Here is a 17,107-nt window from a genome sequence, read left to right as displayed (position 1 = left end):
GCACAGACTAGATATACTTCTGTCATTACAAGTAGGAGTCATTTTACCCCAGACAATGCAACTCTTGTTTGGCATCCCGCCAGGAGTGACAACGTTCTGCTTTGTTTTGTAAACATGATCATGGGGCTATTGCCCATGTAGAAATTGGATTCCTGATGACTGTAAATGTCTTTAATCTTTCAGAATACTATTGATTTCCTCTGGTTGTAGAAACCTCATTTATAACTCAAAAAAATTACTCCAGGGTTCTTGCTGAGATCGTGGGACTATGATGTTCAGTTCCATTTCCATCTATAGACAGACCTGTGCTGATCGTTTGAGATGGCTGCAACAAATAATGAGCTTTTCTTAAATCATTTAAATTGTGGTCTCTCCACCAGCTATGAGTTGCACATGTGCATGTGTGATAGATTATCAAGGAGCAAGGAGGTCATCAGAAATTGGCCTAATCTCCGTACTTAGTTATTAAAAGCATCATTTCACTTATCAAAAAAAATGTATCTGCAGCACTGAACATTTTTGTCTCTTTAATTGCCTTTTCTCTTTCTGCTTTAAATTAAGTATATTATCTTTAAGAAAAAGGATTAGCGATAATTATAATGAGTCACCGTGACCAATTATTTGACCGGAATAACTCAACTAAAATTGACCAATAAATAAAGCAGGTGGTATTTTTCCTGGTTGCTCAGGGTTACGCCCTTTGAACTTCCTGCAAATTGCAACATTCCATTTAATTAACCTTTAAAAGCTAATCCTGGCAATTATGGATTGACAAATAAGTATAATAGTCGAGAGCTAAAAACCCACTGAATAAATAGTACAATAAACATTGTATTTTTTTAATCAAATATATAACTACTCAATGTTTTAAGCGGGTGTATCAATGTGGGTTGGTTGTCAGTGACAAATTCAGTAATCTAGCTCATCACCAGATGACATAGATGAGTGTAAACAATAAAGATTGCTTTAAAACCTGCTTAATTACAGTCCAGAGGGACAGTAATATTGTGAGGCTACTGTGTATTAAATTAGATAACCCGTGAAAACGGGCATGAGGATCGTGATGCACAATTATCCTGTATCCATTCAGTGTAATGCAAAGGAGCATGTCAACTTCATGCTGCCTTCTCCTTATAATGATTTTTGCACTAACCACACTGTTCATTGGTTGTACGCATCAGCAGAGTATCCAATATTGTTCATAAGTTGCACTACTTAAAGCTAGTCTGTCCCTCTTAAAGGACAGTTGCATTGTGACTGCTGGAGGTGCTGAGATCATTGGGATTAGTGTGCTGTGCAACAGTCAATAATGGCTAACCTTGAGAGAGAGCATGCACCAAGGTTTTCGGACACAATTTTGGAGGTCTTGGTGGAGGCTATGAAAAGCAAGAGAGATGTCCTGTATTTATAGCGGGATGGGGAGAGGGGCGGTTGGGGGGGCTGTGCAGTTATGGGGGGTGGGTGCAGAAGGAGGTCCTCTCGACACATGATGTGAAGGCAGTGGGAACAGATAGCTGCAAAGGACAATGCCAAGAGTTTAGCCCCAAGGACCTGGCCGCAGTGCCACAAGAAGCTCAATGACCTCACGCAAGTGATCAAGATCACTGAACACATCTTCAAATGCCATATCCTACCAACTGCACCACTAGCGTCTGACAATGCTCAATGCGCCACACCCCCATCACTCACCCATCAACAATCTCTATCAATTAGGACTTATACCTAACTTTCAGATACTGCACCTCATGCTTACAGATTGTTCCAAGTCTCACATCCACATCTCACACCATGCACTCACTACCAGCTATTCAGCCATGACAACCACATCACCCAAACATATTGCACAGTACTCAATGACACACCGTCCTCTCTCTTGCAGGAGAAGGTGGCGCACAACCGGAGACAGCGGGAACTGACCAGAGGGTGAGAGGCATGCCTGCATTTTCTAACCCCTACGGACTAGATGGCGCTGGCCATGCCGGAAAGGCTATTGCTGAGGCCATGGCCACCAATGGGGATGAATCCATTGAAGATGATGATATCCTCATACATAATCTTCCTTCTCACATCCCACTTCCCCCTTATCCTATAATCTCTTCTGACTGAGAAGCTGCTAATTCTGTAAGCATGCAATTCTTACTTTCTCCTCTCCCCTCTCTACAACCTAACTCTTGTTCCTTTTCCCTTTCAGATACCCAAAACTGCAACCCACCCAGGCAGTGCAGGAAGACCAAGAAGAAAGTGATGATGACGACACACCATGACTCGATTTCAAACACGCAGCCACCAGCTCAGATACTGACATTGCACATGTTTTAGAGGATAGCATACAGACAGGATCAACATGTAGTGAGATACCAGGCACAGTTGCATTACAGCCAGGTCAGGGGTCAAAGATTAGCACAGATGCCAGCATGCCCGAGGATGAGGTCACACACGAGTTCTGCTGCAGAGAACTCAAATGATGACTTCAATGGGCCAGGCTACAGAAAAAGATGATGGACTACACACCAAAATCCTTGGTGCATTTGCAAGCCCACCAGAAATCTTACAATCAACGTATGGGAGCATCGAGGAATCCATCTCCAAATTGACTTAGAGTTTTGCGGAGAGCTGGGAACTCATCCTTTCCAGCATGAAATTGGTGGCCAACTCCATCAACCCACATGTGGGCCCAACTACAATGCAGGGTCTGATGGATGATGTCTCAGCTCCCATTGCAGCACAAGCAGTCACCACCTAACATTCGAATGCTGCAATGGAAGCTCAGACTGCTGCCATCATGATGCAGATACCAGTGTTTAAAATGAGTTCCCGGGTGTCAGAGCAATCCAGCAATCTGTCCTTTAACAGATTACTAGGATTATTCAGTCATAGAGTTATACAGCACAGAAACAGGCCCTTCGACCCATCGTGTTCCAGCAGGCCATCAAGCACCTAACTATTCTAATTACTGAGGTATCACAATGGGGGCAATGGTAGTGACATCATGGAGCACAAACCTGTTGTCCCCTCGCAGAATGACAGCATTCGTGATTGCACCACTGCTACTCCCCCAGTGCCCTTGCTGTTGCCTGTCAGCTAGCCAGCCCAGACTGCTGCTGCCCATGCCAAGGTGGTGCAGTATGAGGCCGGGCCTTCTAGGTCCAGAGCTGCTCGAGCTCATCCTCCAAGGCCACCTGCAGTGTCCCCCCACTGAAATTCAGCAGCCTTCCATCAGCCATGCTACAGCCATTTCGGAAGAGCATTGGGACAAGCAAAGTCAGATGGAAGACAGACTTTCAGGGAATGCATAAGGTTGATTAGTTGTTTTTTGTATTCAGTAAGGCATGATTTCATGTATAGATTGGGTATTTTATGTTAGCTTTTACTTTTTTATTTTGACCAAGAGGATGCTGTGACGGTCAATGATAGAGGGAGTGTGGGGCTGTTGATGCGGTGGGAATGGGATTGTGTTTACTGGTATCGTACTTGAAATAGTTATTCATGTACAACCCGAGATAAAAGAGGCTGTCTAGGTTGCAACCTTCCTTCTTAGAAACATAGAAACATAGAAAATAGGAGCACGAGTAGGCCATTCAGCCCTTCGAGGCTGCTCCGCCATTCATTATGATCATGGCTGATCATCCAACTCAGTAGCCTGTTCCAGCTTTCGCTGCATACCCTTTGATCCCTTTCACACCAAGAGCTATATTTAACTCCTTCTTGAAAACATACAATGTTTGGGCCTCAACTGCTTTCTGTGGTAGCGAATTCCACAGGCTCACCACTCTCTGGGTGAAGAAATGTCTCCTCATCTCAGTCCTGAAAGGTTTACCCTGTATCCTTAGACTATGACCCCTGGTTCTGGACTCCCCCACCATTGGGAACATCCTTCCTGCATCTACCCTGTCAAGTCCTGTTAGAATTTTTAAAGGTTTCTATGAGATCCCCCCTCACTCTTCTGAACTCCAGCGAATAAAATCCTAACAGACTCAATCTCTCCTCATATGTCAGTCCGGCCATCCCAGGAATCAGTCTGGTAAACCTTCACTGCATTCCCTCTATAGCAAGAACATCCCTCCTCAGATAAGGAGACCAAAACTGCACACAATATTCCAGGTGTGGCCACACCAAGGCCCTGTATAATTGCAGCAAGACATTCCTGCTTCTGTACTCGAATCCTCTCGCTATGAATGTCATAATACCATTTGCCTTTTTTACCGCCTGTTGCACCTGCATGCTTACCTTCAGCGACTGGTGTACAAGAACACCCAGGTCTCGCTACATATTCCCCTCTCTCAGTTTATAGCCATTCAGATAATAATCTGCCTTCCTGTTTTTGCTACCAAAGTGGATAACGTCACATTTATCTACATTATACTGCATCTGCCATGCATTTGCCCACTCACTCAACTTGTCCAAATCACCCTGAAGCCTCTCTGCATCCTCCTCACAACTCACCCTCCCACCCAGTTTTGTGTCATCTGCAAATTTGGAGATATTACATTTAGTTCCCTCATCTAAATCATTAATGTATATTGTGAATAGCTAGGGTCCTAGCACTGATCCCTGCGGTACCCCACTAGTCACTGCCTGCCATTTGGAAAAAGACCCATTTATCCCTACTCTTTGTTTCCTGTCCGCCAATCAATTTTCTATCCATTGCAATACACTAACCCCAATCCCATGCACTTTAATTTTACATGCTAATCTCTTATGTGGGACTTTGTCAAAAGCCTTCTGGAAGTCCAAATAAACCACATCCACTGGCTCCCCCTCATCAACTCTACTAATTACATCCTCGAAGAATTCTGGTAGATTTGTCAAGCATGATTTCCCTTTTGCAAATCTATGCTGACTCTGCCCGATTCTACCACTGTTCTCTAAGTGCTCTGCTATTAAATCTTTGATAATGGTCTCTAGAATTTTCCCCACTACCGACGTCAGGCTGACTGGTCTATAATTCCCTGTTTTCTCAATGCCTCCCTTTTTAAATAGTGGGGTTACATTAGCTACCCTCCAATCTGTAGGAACTGTTCCAGAGTCTATAGAATCTTGGAAGATGACCACCAATGCATCCACTATTTCTAGGGCCACTTCCTTAAGTACTATGGGATGCATACCGTCAGGCCCTGGGGATTTATCGGCCTTCAATCCCATCAATTTCCCCAACACCATTTCTCTACTATTACTGATTTCTTTCAGTTCCTCTCTCTCACTAAGCTCTGTGTTCCCCAACATTTCTGGTATGATATTTGTGTCCTCCTTTGTGAAGACAGAACCAAAGTATGCAGTTAGTTGGTCAGCCATTTCTTTATTCCCCCTAATAAATTCCCCTGTTTCTGACTGCAAGGGACCTACATTTGTCTTCACCAATCTTTTTCTCTTCACATACCAATAGATATCTTTACAGTCAGTTTTTATGTTCCCCGTAAGCTTGCTCTCGTACTCTATTATCCCCTTCTTAATCAATCCCTTGGTCCTCCTTTGCTGAATTCTAAATTGCCCCCAATCCTCAGGTCTGTTGTTTCTCCTGGCAAATTTATATGCCTCTTCCTTGGACCTAATGCTATCTCTAATTTTCCTTGTAAGCCATGGTTTGGCTACCGTTCCCGTTTTACTTTTGTGCCTGACAGGGATAAACAATTGTTGCAGTTCATCCATGCGCTCTTTAAATGTTTTCCATTGCCTAGCCACCTTCATCTCTTTAAGTAGAGTTTCCCAGTCCGTCATGGCCAACTCGCGCCTCATACCTTCGTAGTTTCCTTTACTAAGATTCAGGACCCTGGTCTCGGAATCAACTACGTCACTCTCCATCTTGATGAAGAATTCTATCATATTATGGTCGCTCGTCCCCAAGGGGTCTCGCACCACTAGATTGTCAATTATTCCTCTCTCATTACACAATACCCAGTCTAGGATGGCCTGTTCTCTAGTTGGTTCCTCAACGTATTTGTCCAGAAAACCATCCCGTATACACTCCAAGAATTCCTCCTCTGCAGTTTTGTGACTAATTTGATTTGAGATGGTGGCAAGGACTGTCCCTTCATGATGGCAAGGATATATAGCATACAGCAGACCATCATGAATCTTGAGACCCACTCAGCCAAGCACTGCAGGGCTCCTCCAGAGTCGTCCAGGCAGTGAATCTTTGTTTCAGATTGCCAGTGCTCTGCTTTAGCACATTTTTGTGTGGCAGCATGGCTTTCATTGCATGCATACTGCCCATGTGTGTGTGGGTTGCACATTACAGTCATGAGCCATGTGGTCAATGGATAGCCCTTGTTGTCCAGTAGCTAACCTCTGGTTTGTCGTGGTTGCTGAAATGTAGCTGGCACAGCGGACTGCTGCAGAATGAAGATATCATGACTACTGCCAGGATACCCGGCATTAACTTGCCCGATATGCTGCTTATGGTCACACACCAGCTGGACATTGAAGGACTAGAATACCTTTTGATTCAGGTACATGGCAGAGTTGACATAAGGAGCAAACAAAGCAATCTGCATGTAGTCAATGGCACACTGCACCATGGGGAAGCCTGCACACTTAGCGAAGTCATGTGCCCGTTCCACCTGCTTCTTTTTGGCAAAAGGGAATGAAGTGAAATTATCTCTCTTTGAATAGAGATCCTCAGTGATCTCCCTAATGCAACTGTGCACTGCAAACTGTGAGGTGTTGCTAAGATCTCCAGCACCAACCTGAAAGGAGCCTGGTGTACGCAAGTTCATCATCACGGTGACCATCACAGCCACTGCCAATGTGGTTCTTGCCCTGCTCAGAGGTTGTAGCTGTGGCTGAAGAGGTGGCAGATTTCAATGACTATCCCCATGGTGACAAACTAAAGTTCAGGTAGGACAGTTGCTCCCTGAACTCCCTGGGCCAATATGGCCTCCTGCTGAGAGCCCTTCTCTTCCTCCTCCGTCTCTAGCAGCTTGTCCTGCTCTGCATTATCTCTGCTCATTCTCCCAGCCATCTGTGATTTGATGAAGAAGGCCTACCAATGCGTACATATCTAGGAGCAACTGCCTTGAAGTCAGCAAACACTACTTCAGTGCCTGCCACACCACTTTCTACAGACCGTTAAATTTGAATCAACTATGGAAAGCACCAAGCATTTGGAGAATTGTCGCAACAATCAGAAGAAATTAATCGCAACTAAAAAGAAACACTTGCATTTATACCGCAGGACATCGCAAAGCACTTCACAGCCAATGAAGTACTGTTTAGGTTTAGGCACTGTTGTAATGTAGGAATCGTGGCTGCCAATTTGTGCACAGCAAGCTCCCATGAGCAGCAATATGATAATAACCAAATAATCTGTTTTTGTGATGTTAATTGAGGGATAAATATTGGTCAGGACGCTAGGGATAACTCCTCTGCTCTTCTTTGAAATAGTGCCCTGGGATCTTTTGCATCCTTCTTAGAGCAGACAGGTTGTAAGGAGTTGATGATCACGCTGATTGATATCATAATCTGCCTGCTCTGCATACTCTGGTGGACATTAAGTGTGCTTTACTAATATGGCACCCACCACGCTTTGCATCAGAAGTGCACGTGGATACCGCGCATGCTGTTTTAGCACCTAAGGGCATTCATAGCAGGCGCTACAAAGTTCAATTTTGCCCACCACCTGCCATCGCTCTCGCCCCCCACCCCCATACTGACCAACTTGTGACTTGTCTTGTCATAATTCCTGGCTACTATGCTATTTACAAAACGTGCCTTTGCACAAGAGATCATCCACATTGATGGATAGGAGCTAGCAAATTATAAGTAATCACAAGTATAAATTCTATTCTTTTCAGGCTTTTACAAGCCCCGATGTAGGCCTCAATGTTGCAAATCCTTTAGGACAGTTGAAACCTCTGTAAGTGTTGTTGTGTAAAGGGAGCAATCAAACAGATGTTTTTCTTGTATTAAGTCTGTGCTAGAAACTGAAACACCTCCCACCTTCCCTTCTGAATTTTGTATACCATACTGCAAAACTGCCTAATTTTTCAGCAGTTTTGCTGTGTTCATCCCTGGCCACATTCTATGAATATATTTTTCCTGTCATCAATAAAAATTGTAAATTAAATTATTGATGTTGACATTTTTTTCTAGCACATTTTTGTGTGTCAGCCGATTTCTTACTCTTCCCTTTTGTCTCTTGATTCTCAGTAAGTTACAGTTCCTGAGGTATCAGCAACATTGCTGCTGCCTCACCCAGTCACCATTGTTTATACATAATACTGGACAGTAAGTGCTGGTAGCATATTTGTTTGTAGGAGATATCATGGGCTGAATTTTAAGGGTTTGTTTGAGATGGGAACAGAGGCGGGGGGCATAAAATAGGGATGGAAGACTTCAGATAGGAAGTCCGACGTAGCGACCTCCCTTCTGGATTTTACTGTTGGCGGACTTTGCATATTCACAAGGTGGGAAGCCAAATAAGGTATTTAGGACCCCAATTGACAGCCATTTTATTCACTGCTTTGAATTTTCCAGATGATGCACGGAAACCACTGACCTCAGGGCCTCTCCTGGTGAAAGGAGGCAACAATGGGGCGGGAGCTCAGTTATATAAAAGCAAAATACTGCAGAAGCTGGAAATCTGAAACAAAAACAAAAAGTGCTGGAAATACTCAGCAGATCTGGCAGTATCTGTGGAGAGAGAACCAGTTCTGATGAAAGGTCACAGACCTGAAATGTTACCTTTGCTGCTCTCTCCACATATGCTGCCAGACCTGCTGAGTATTTCCAGAACTTTTTGTTTTTGTTGTGGCGGGAGCTCAGTGTTGGCTTCACTGGGAAGCCATCAGGTGAGGCAGCGTCATTTGGCAGGAAGGATGGAGGAGTGGGGGGCATCAGAAAAGACTGTCAGGAAAGACTGTCAGGAAAGACTGTCAGGCATGGGGGTCAAGGTGACAGGACTGTAGGGGAGCCAACACCAGGGTGCCATCGGGGCGGTACCACCTCCTCAGAGGTCATAAATGAGGGGAGGAGGGATGGTCTGATTGGCTGGAAGACCTTGCACTCAGGGAGAGGCAACCTCTCATGGGCCTCATTCACCCTGGTTTTGAGGCTCCCATTGTGGGGAAGGAGCAACAGAGAGAGAGAGAGAGGAATATGAACCAGCAGGGGCACCAGCGCCATCTAGGAGCACACAGGAAGGCCAGCCTCAGGCACAGGAGGCTGTAGAAGGATGCAGAGGGGCAAGCCAGCTACTTCCTGTGCACAGAATAAGCTCCCTCCAGAGAGGGTCTACCAGCTGAGGCTCAACTACCTGCAGATGTCCAAGTGGCAGTGTCTCCAAAGATTGCGCCTCTTCAACGAGGCTGCCAATGATCTATGTACCATGGTGCAAGATGAGCTGAGGCCCATGGGACATGGCGGGCACCCGATGCCAGTGGCACTGAAGGTCACCATGGCACTGAACCTCTACACCACTGGATCATTCCAGGGATCCACTGGAGATATGTGTGGAATCTCCCAGTCAGCGGTCCATCGGTGCATCAAGGAGGTCAGGAGGGCAAGTGACTGTGCGCTTCTGCATCAAACCCAGGTCTCAAGCTGAGAAGGCTAAAGGATTTGGGGCCTTTGCTGGAATCTCCCAGGTGCAGGGTGTCATCGACTGCACGCATGTGGCCATCAAGGCTCTATGGACCAGCCTGCTGCCTTCATTAACCAGAAGGACTTCCACTCGCTTAATGTGCAACTGGTCTGTGACCACCACAAACGGATCCTGCAGGTGTGTGCACGATACCCAGGAAGCAGCCACGATGCCTACAGACTTTGCCTGTCCCACATGCCAGAAATTTTCTGTGCCCCCACACGCCTTCAGGGGTAGATCCTTGGGACAAGGGCTACCTACTAAGGACATGGCTACTGACACCTATGAGGAACCCACACACAGATGCAGAGGAGAGGTTCAACTCCTGCCATGGGTCAACCCGAGTGACCATCGAGCAGGCTATTGGTCTACTCAGGATGAGATTCAGGTGCCTAGATCGGTCCGGGGAAGCCCCAGTGATGGTCTCATGTATTGTGGTGGTTTGCTGTGCACTACACAACCTGGCACCACAGAGAGGGCAGGCATTGAACAGTGAGGATATCGTGGAGCGCGATGACTCCTCTGATGATGAGGATGCGGAGGAGGATGCTGTCCAGGCAGTGCCAGATGAAGGATCCCAGGCACAGCATGAAAGGCACCATGGGATATGTACAAGGAAGCTACATGAAGACCTTATACATTCATGTTTCCTTTGAGCTTTATCACCTTCTGGAACCGCAAGGATAAAACCTTAGCTTTAAGCAGCCCTGTTGCCACCTCCTTTCTTCTGCACTGCAGTACCCAGGTGCACTTCGCACATCGGGTAAGGCCAAAGCTTTGTGCACTCGGGACTTGGTCCCATACTTCCACACCCTTGGCAGGAAGGGTTTAAATGAATTGCCAAAGGGCATCAACAAAAGAAAGGAGACGTGGTGAGTGAACATCATTATTATATTCCATGTCACAGCAAATGCACTGCTACTGATTTCGAGTGTATCCTCACCCATGTTCCTCGAAGAGCATCGAGATGCTCTTCTTAACTCGTTTGCAGGTGCTCCTATGTGGTGCTCCTCCTGCACTGTCAGCTGAGGTGAAGGCAGGCTGCTGACCTTGCTGCCCCTTGGCTTGGGTTGTACTCTGGCTGCCTGAGACTTGCAGGGCCCCTGCACACTGAGGGACTCCTGCACAGGTACAGAGACCCCCCACTGTTGGTGGGGAAAGTGGAGGCACTGGCATCACTAGCAGAGGGGCTTTGCAGCTACCGTCTACATCAGGAAAACCCTGAGAGGAGCCCCCAGATGTAGGAAGCAGTTGCTCCTCCCCCTTTTATAAGGCACACTTGAACCTCCCTGCTGACCTGAGAGGGATGTGGATCTGGTGGAGACTCCAGGTGCCTCGTCCTCCTCTCACCTTGCCACTGCTCACAGAGCTCATGGACAAAGCAATGGTGTGCAGGTTTGCATGCATCTCTGGCCGCCACTGATTGGTTTTCTGGGGCTGGCTGTCCATGAGAGTCACCAATCTCTCAATGGAGAAAGCCAGATGTGCAACCAGCAGAGACAGTGCAGCACACAAGGCCTGGATCGACTCTTCCATTGTCTGTGCTTGTGTATGCATTTCCTCTGGTATCTCTGCCAGATTTTGCCTGATCTCTCGCTGCAGCTGCAGAATTTCCCTTGTTGCCGCCGACAACAGGGATATGTCATCAGCCTGGACATATGCCGCCTGCATGTAAGCCCTCTCAATGGACTGTGTATGGTGTGACAATGACTGATGTGCACCCCTCACTGAGATGCAGCCCAGCCTGGGGCATCATGTCCTAATGACCTTCCCCATTAAATGTGACTGGGTGGTCACTCCCTTAAAAACAACCATTCCAGCTTTCCGAGCCACATGCATTGCCCAAAGGGCCAAGGTGTTTGGAGTTCTCACCTTAACTGCCCGGATGAGGTCATTGACCCACTTCCTGCACTGGATCCATGTCTTCGAGGTGACCCCCCCGGCTGCTGACCTCCGCAATCTCTGCCTAGGCTTGCTTGGTCAGGTGGTCCATTCTCCTCCTCCCATCCCTGGGAAGAAGACCTCCTGCCTTTCTCGTGCAGCCTGGAGGAGAATGTGCAGGGAGGCATCACTAAACTGAAGGGGACACCTGGAGTCTTTCTTCAGCCAGGGCCAGTGCAGACTTGCATCCAGCACCTTGCCTGGTATGCAACAAAGGCAGTAGACAAGGTCCAGGGGCTCTGAAGGCAGCAGACAAATCCAGGGGTTGTGCAGGTAGCAGATAAGGTCCAAGGGGAACAGAAGGTTGGTTTGATTTCCCATCCAGGCAGGAGTGAATGCAGGGCTGGTGACCCTTTAAATATGGCAGCTGCACCTGCCTTTGCGTGAGATGATGGTCCCATCAGTGTCCCCTTCCCCGCCTCAGGCTCTTGGTTGTAGGGGCCCCACGCTTCCCCTTGCTTAATTGGCTGGCTGACTGCGATCATGCAGCAGCTGGCCACATTTCCCCCATGTGGAGAAGGCACCCGCTTCTGTTGCCGTCACCTAGACTCATGTTGTTTGATAAAAATTCAGCTCCATAAGTCAAGCACAATTTGTCTTTATTCAACATTCACCACTCCAATTTCCAATGGGCATTACTGGAAAGCAGTCAAGAATAAGAATGCTGGATGATTTTTCCCCTTCTTAACTGAATGTCATTGAAATCTATTGTAACATTCAATACTGTCCTAATATAAAGTTATTACTTGGCAAGTTTAGTTGACTTAGATTAACTAAAACTATAGAATTTAATTTCCTCTCCGTTCAATTATTAGTGCATTGGTTAACCCAGTCTGTATTATTTCAATGCAGTCTTTCACCCTTTTATAATGATAAATGAGTTAAAAGATTATATTAAAATAGCATCAGAAGATAATGCAAACATGCTGACCATTCTCAAAATTATCTTGTATAGGAAGCTAAACTCCATATATATGATTTTAAAAAAACTTTTGCAAATATCTGGTATCAATCAACTGCACCAATTTGCTAAATAAAATGGGATTTAATTAATTAATGCCAATCAAATACCAAGGCACAGACACAGCTAATGTTCATCTGCAGTGTGCTATAAAAAGTATTCTTCCCAGAAATAGGGCAGGTTTTTTCAGATGGGGAGGAGCTATCCTACATAAATATTCTAAGCAGCAAAAATAAGGGGTCAGGAAAAGAATGAAGTGCCAACGGTTCAGAAAAGAATTTTTAAAATGCCAAATCGTCTGAAATGTTTTTCTAGGTCACCAATATCAATTAGTTGGTCCAATCAACATTATGTTTTACTAGTAGAGATTATGTATGGTACAATGCTGTACTGTAGAAGATCCTTGTAAAATAGGTGGTGAAAAGCAAGGCAGAAAGAGAAGACAAGCATTAACTGGAGAATAATGAGAAACAGACATATGACAAGAGAACTGAGGTATTAGGAAAACAGTAGGCAAAGTTCAATAAACAATAACTAGTAGCAGGGATTATTATATTGTTACACTGAAGTGCACATATATGTAAGAAATTAGGGTCAGGAATTTGAGGGTTATTTATGTAACAAAATAGAAACAATTAATGCAACAGAAATCTAGTCGAAACCACAAATTGGGTGGAAGGTTCATGGAGCAGAAGACATTGTTTTGAAGGGACAGAAATGAATAATTTGTTGAAAATGGCAATTGCCCTTGTAAAGGAAGGCATGAACATTATTAAAAGAGTATTTTTTAATGAAAGTACGACTAATTTTTCCTAAGCAGAGGACCTTGTTAATTTGGGGGAAATCTGTGACACCAAGGGAGGAAAATGAATAATTTGAAATTGCTACAGATCACCAGGGCAAACAGAGGAAATTAATCTGGAATTATTTGAACCAAATTATGACTGCACCAGGGAAAAGGAATAATTGTATAAGAGCAGATTTTTAAGGCTTTGGGGATCAAATGGGCAAAATAACTAAAATGGAATGCTTTTATGGATATATCGGGAAATTTCCATCAGATGAATGGTATGTTGTGAGCATTAAGTGTGCTGACCCTGCTCGATTTTTACAAAGTTAGATCCATTTATATAATGTGGACGGGCTCTTGGCTGACATTGGACCTGTGTTGGGAGCTTACAGGGTAAGGCAGGAAATTGCCTGTAAGCGACTTTTAAGTAGTCCAAGCACACAAAGCACTACCTTTATGTTACAGTTAGGTTGGGATTTCCTTATCTTACAATCATATCTGCTCGCTCTCCCTCATCAACACAAAAAAACAATGCTTAGAAATGGGAATTGGGATGGTTAGGCCCAAGACCCACATGATTTGAGGCCTCAGGCCTCATTCATATGACACAAACGAGCTGTAGAAGCCTGATGGGCATTCCCAGGAAGCTCATTAGTGAAGATAATTTGGACGGCTGCATCCCCGATAAACAGCCCTCAGGAGAGTCCTGGAAGGAGAGGGAAGTGATTGGGAGAGGGAGGGGAAAGATCAGTAGGGGACCAAGCAGGGGTAGACAACAGTTTTCGGTACTGCAGTGGAGCTGGAAGGAGAACTCCTGCTCCTCCCAACTCCACATTTAGGGAAGTTTTTTTTTATAGCTTACCATTCTGGTGACAGCCATGCTTTTCTGAAAGCAGCCAGACCAGGAGCCTTACACATTCTTCAAAAATGTTCTTATAATTGGGAGAATGACACCAATGAAACACCATATAGGCTGTGCATATTAAAACATTATTTCTAGGTTATAACAGTTTTTGCTAGTCGAACATAGGAATATACGAATTAAGAGCAGGAGTAGGCCACTCAGCCTCTTGAGCCTGCTCCGCCATTCAACAAGATCATGGCTGATCAGATTGTAACCTCAACCCCACATTCCCGTCTACTCCCGATAACTTTTCACCCCCTTGCTTATCAAGAATCTATCTACCTCTGCCTTAAAAATATTCCCTTTCCTCCAGGCCCTTCTCAAATCCACAACCCACAGAAGAAGAGGAGGAGAATCCTTCTGCGGAGGCATTTTCACAGCAATTAGTATCTGGCTGAGTTAGAAGGGTCTACACATGGTAAAACACATAGCATGAGTGAGCAGTTGCAGGTAATGATGGCAGGACAACCCAGAAGCGTGCTCTCCAGAGGTCAAGGTCCTCTCCCAGCTCTGCCAAGGAGTTTCACCCACCATGCTTGAAAGTCTGGTGTCATCTCCCAGGCTATCAGCACTCTGTAGTCTTGGAACATGTGGCCAGCTCCAGGGATGCTGCACAGGCAGGTAAGAATGACTCAGAGGAGTGATTGCAGATAAAGCAGACCAGGTTAGCAGGAATCACATGGGGGCTTAAATTCTGCTTGTTTCTTATGTTTCTCTGGCATTCTCTGCAGTTTCCTGCAGGATTCAATGGCAGCACACCAGTGGAAGCCCTGTACATTTTCAGTCTCATGTTGTTTTATCAGAATTCCGAATTTAAATACCTATTTTAAGATGTTGGGGTACATTTTCATCAGTTAAGTTCTGAGAATGGAAGGAATTGATCAGGAAAGGGAGGGGAAAGATCAGTGGGGAATCAAGCAGGGGGGTCAGCATCAGTCTTCAGCCCTGCAGTGGAGCCAAGAGGAGATGTCCTGCTCCTCCCAGCTCCACATTTAGTTAAGTTATTTATTTTAATATTTACCCTTCTGGTAATGGCCATGCTTCTCTGAGTGCCACGACACCTGCCACTCCCCTTCCAATCACAGCCAAGATTGCAAAGAAAGACAGGCTTGTATTTGCTTCACACTTTTCATGATCTCAGGATGTCCCAAAGTGCTTTACAGTCAATAAAGGTTTTTTGCAGTATAGCCAGTGTTATAATGTTGGAAACGTGGCACCTTCAACCCTCTGATGTGCCTAGGAAGCCATTCAGTTGTATTCAAGAAGTTGGCTCACCACCATCTTTTCAACGGCTATTGGAGATGGACAATAAATGCTGGCTTCTCCAGCAATGCTCACATCCCATGAATGAGTAAAAATAAAACCCCAATTTGTGCACAGCAAGCTGCCACCATGTGTTTATGACCAGATAATCTGTTTTAGTGATGTTGATTGGGAGATAAGTATTGACCTGGACACCAGGGATAAATCCCCTACTCTTCTTTGAAATAGTATCATGGGACCATGTACGTCCTCCTGAAAGAGTAGATGGGATCTCAGTTTAACGTCTCATTCGAAAGGCAGCACCTCCGACTGTGCAGCACTCAGTGCTGCACTACATTGTCAGCCTACATTTTGTGCTCAAGTCTCTTGACTTGACTGGGGCTTGAACCCGCAACCTTCTAACATAAAGGCAAGAGTGGGGGATCAAGCGGGGGGGGGTGGTCAGCAACAGTCTTCGGCCCTCCCCGGTCAGGTCCTGCTGGCGCATGTTATGTGTTACTTTGTCCTGGAAGAGAAAGAGTGGCAATTGTGAATGAGTGTTTTGGCACATGTGTTTGTATGTGAGTAATGTATCACATGGTTAAAGAGCTGTGAGATGTGCCTTAGGTATGTGTAGTGCCTGTGAAGGGAGCAATCGTGTGGGTTGTGTGTATATCAGTGTATAGTTACATGGTGGATTCAGCGTTGTTGCAAAGGTTGTGATGCTGCTGGTGGTGCAATTATTCAGGTGTGTTTGTGAGATAGAATCTTACCTTGACCACTCGTGCCAAATTGTTAAATTTCTTGCAGCATTGGAGCCATGTTATAGGGCCAGGACTCTTTGCTGTTACCTCCCAAGCGATCTCCTCCCACATTCACCACATTAGCTGTCTCTGTGGCCTCCTTCCTCCCTGTGGGTATAGGACATCCCTCGTCCTCTGGACCTCCTTCACCAGGACCTCCAGTATCAAGAATGAAAATCTGTGCACCCTCTCCATTAGTCCCTGACATATACAGCTCTTTGAAAATTGCTCATAATCAGCACTTGAGTGCTAAATGTGAAGGATTCCATTTTAGTGCCTCAAAGCACGTTCAAATCATCAATTAACCCCAAAGCTGCAGGCTAAAATCAGGATTTCAAACAGGCATATCTTATTAGCACAGAACCCTCTTAGTGCCTGTTTCACCCTTCCCCCAAAATAACCCCCAAATGCTGTCATATCACCAACTGAATTTTCAACTTAACGTTAATCAACTACAATTGGTCTCTCTAAGCGGGATGCCCTAATTATTCAGGTGCATTAATAGAACAATTTCATTTGTCTCAACAATGCATGAAATAAACATTCATGGAATAAAAAGCAGGTATGCAGACAATTCGCAATTTCTGGCATAATGCACAATATCATAACAATTCTTCATAATTAACCATTTATGTATTGAATTTATTGGCAGGTTTTAGAATATATCCATAATATTGTCATTTAGAACTTATAAAAAATATGGTATTAAGGTCTAACGCGAATGTGTAGGTAGATTTCACATTATGTGATTGACTGGTCAGCAAGTACTGATTGAAGATGGCGTCATATGCTCTGAGAGCGCTATTGAAAGATTGCTACTTAAGTTTGAAAGTGCTGTGCAAGGAAGTATAATGGCTACATTGTAGTCTCCAGCAAGGTCTGTTCTGAG

The sequence above is a fragment of the Heterodontus francisci genome, chromosome 3 (assembly GCF_036365525.1).
Source record: "Heterodontus francisci isolate sHetFra1 chromosome 3, sHetFra1.hap1, whole genome shotgun sequence".
Classification (NCBI taxonomy): Eukaryota; Metazoa; Chordata; class Chondrichthyes; order Heterodontiformes; family Heterodontidae; genus Heterodontus; species Heterodontus francisci.
This window is presented reverse-complemented; position numbering follows the sequence as displayed.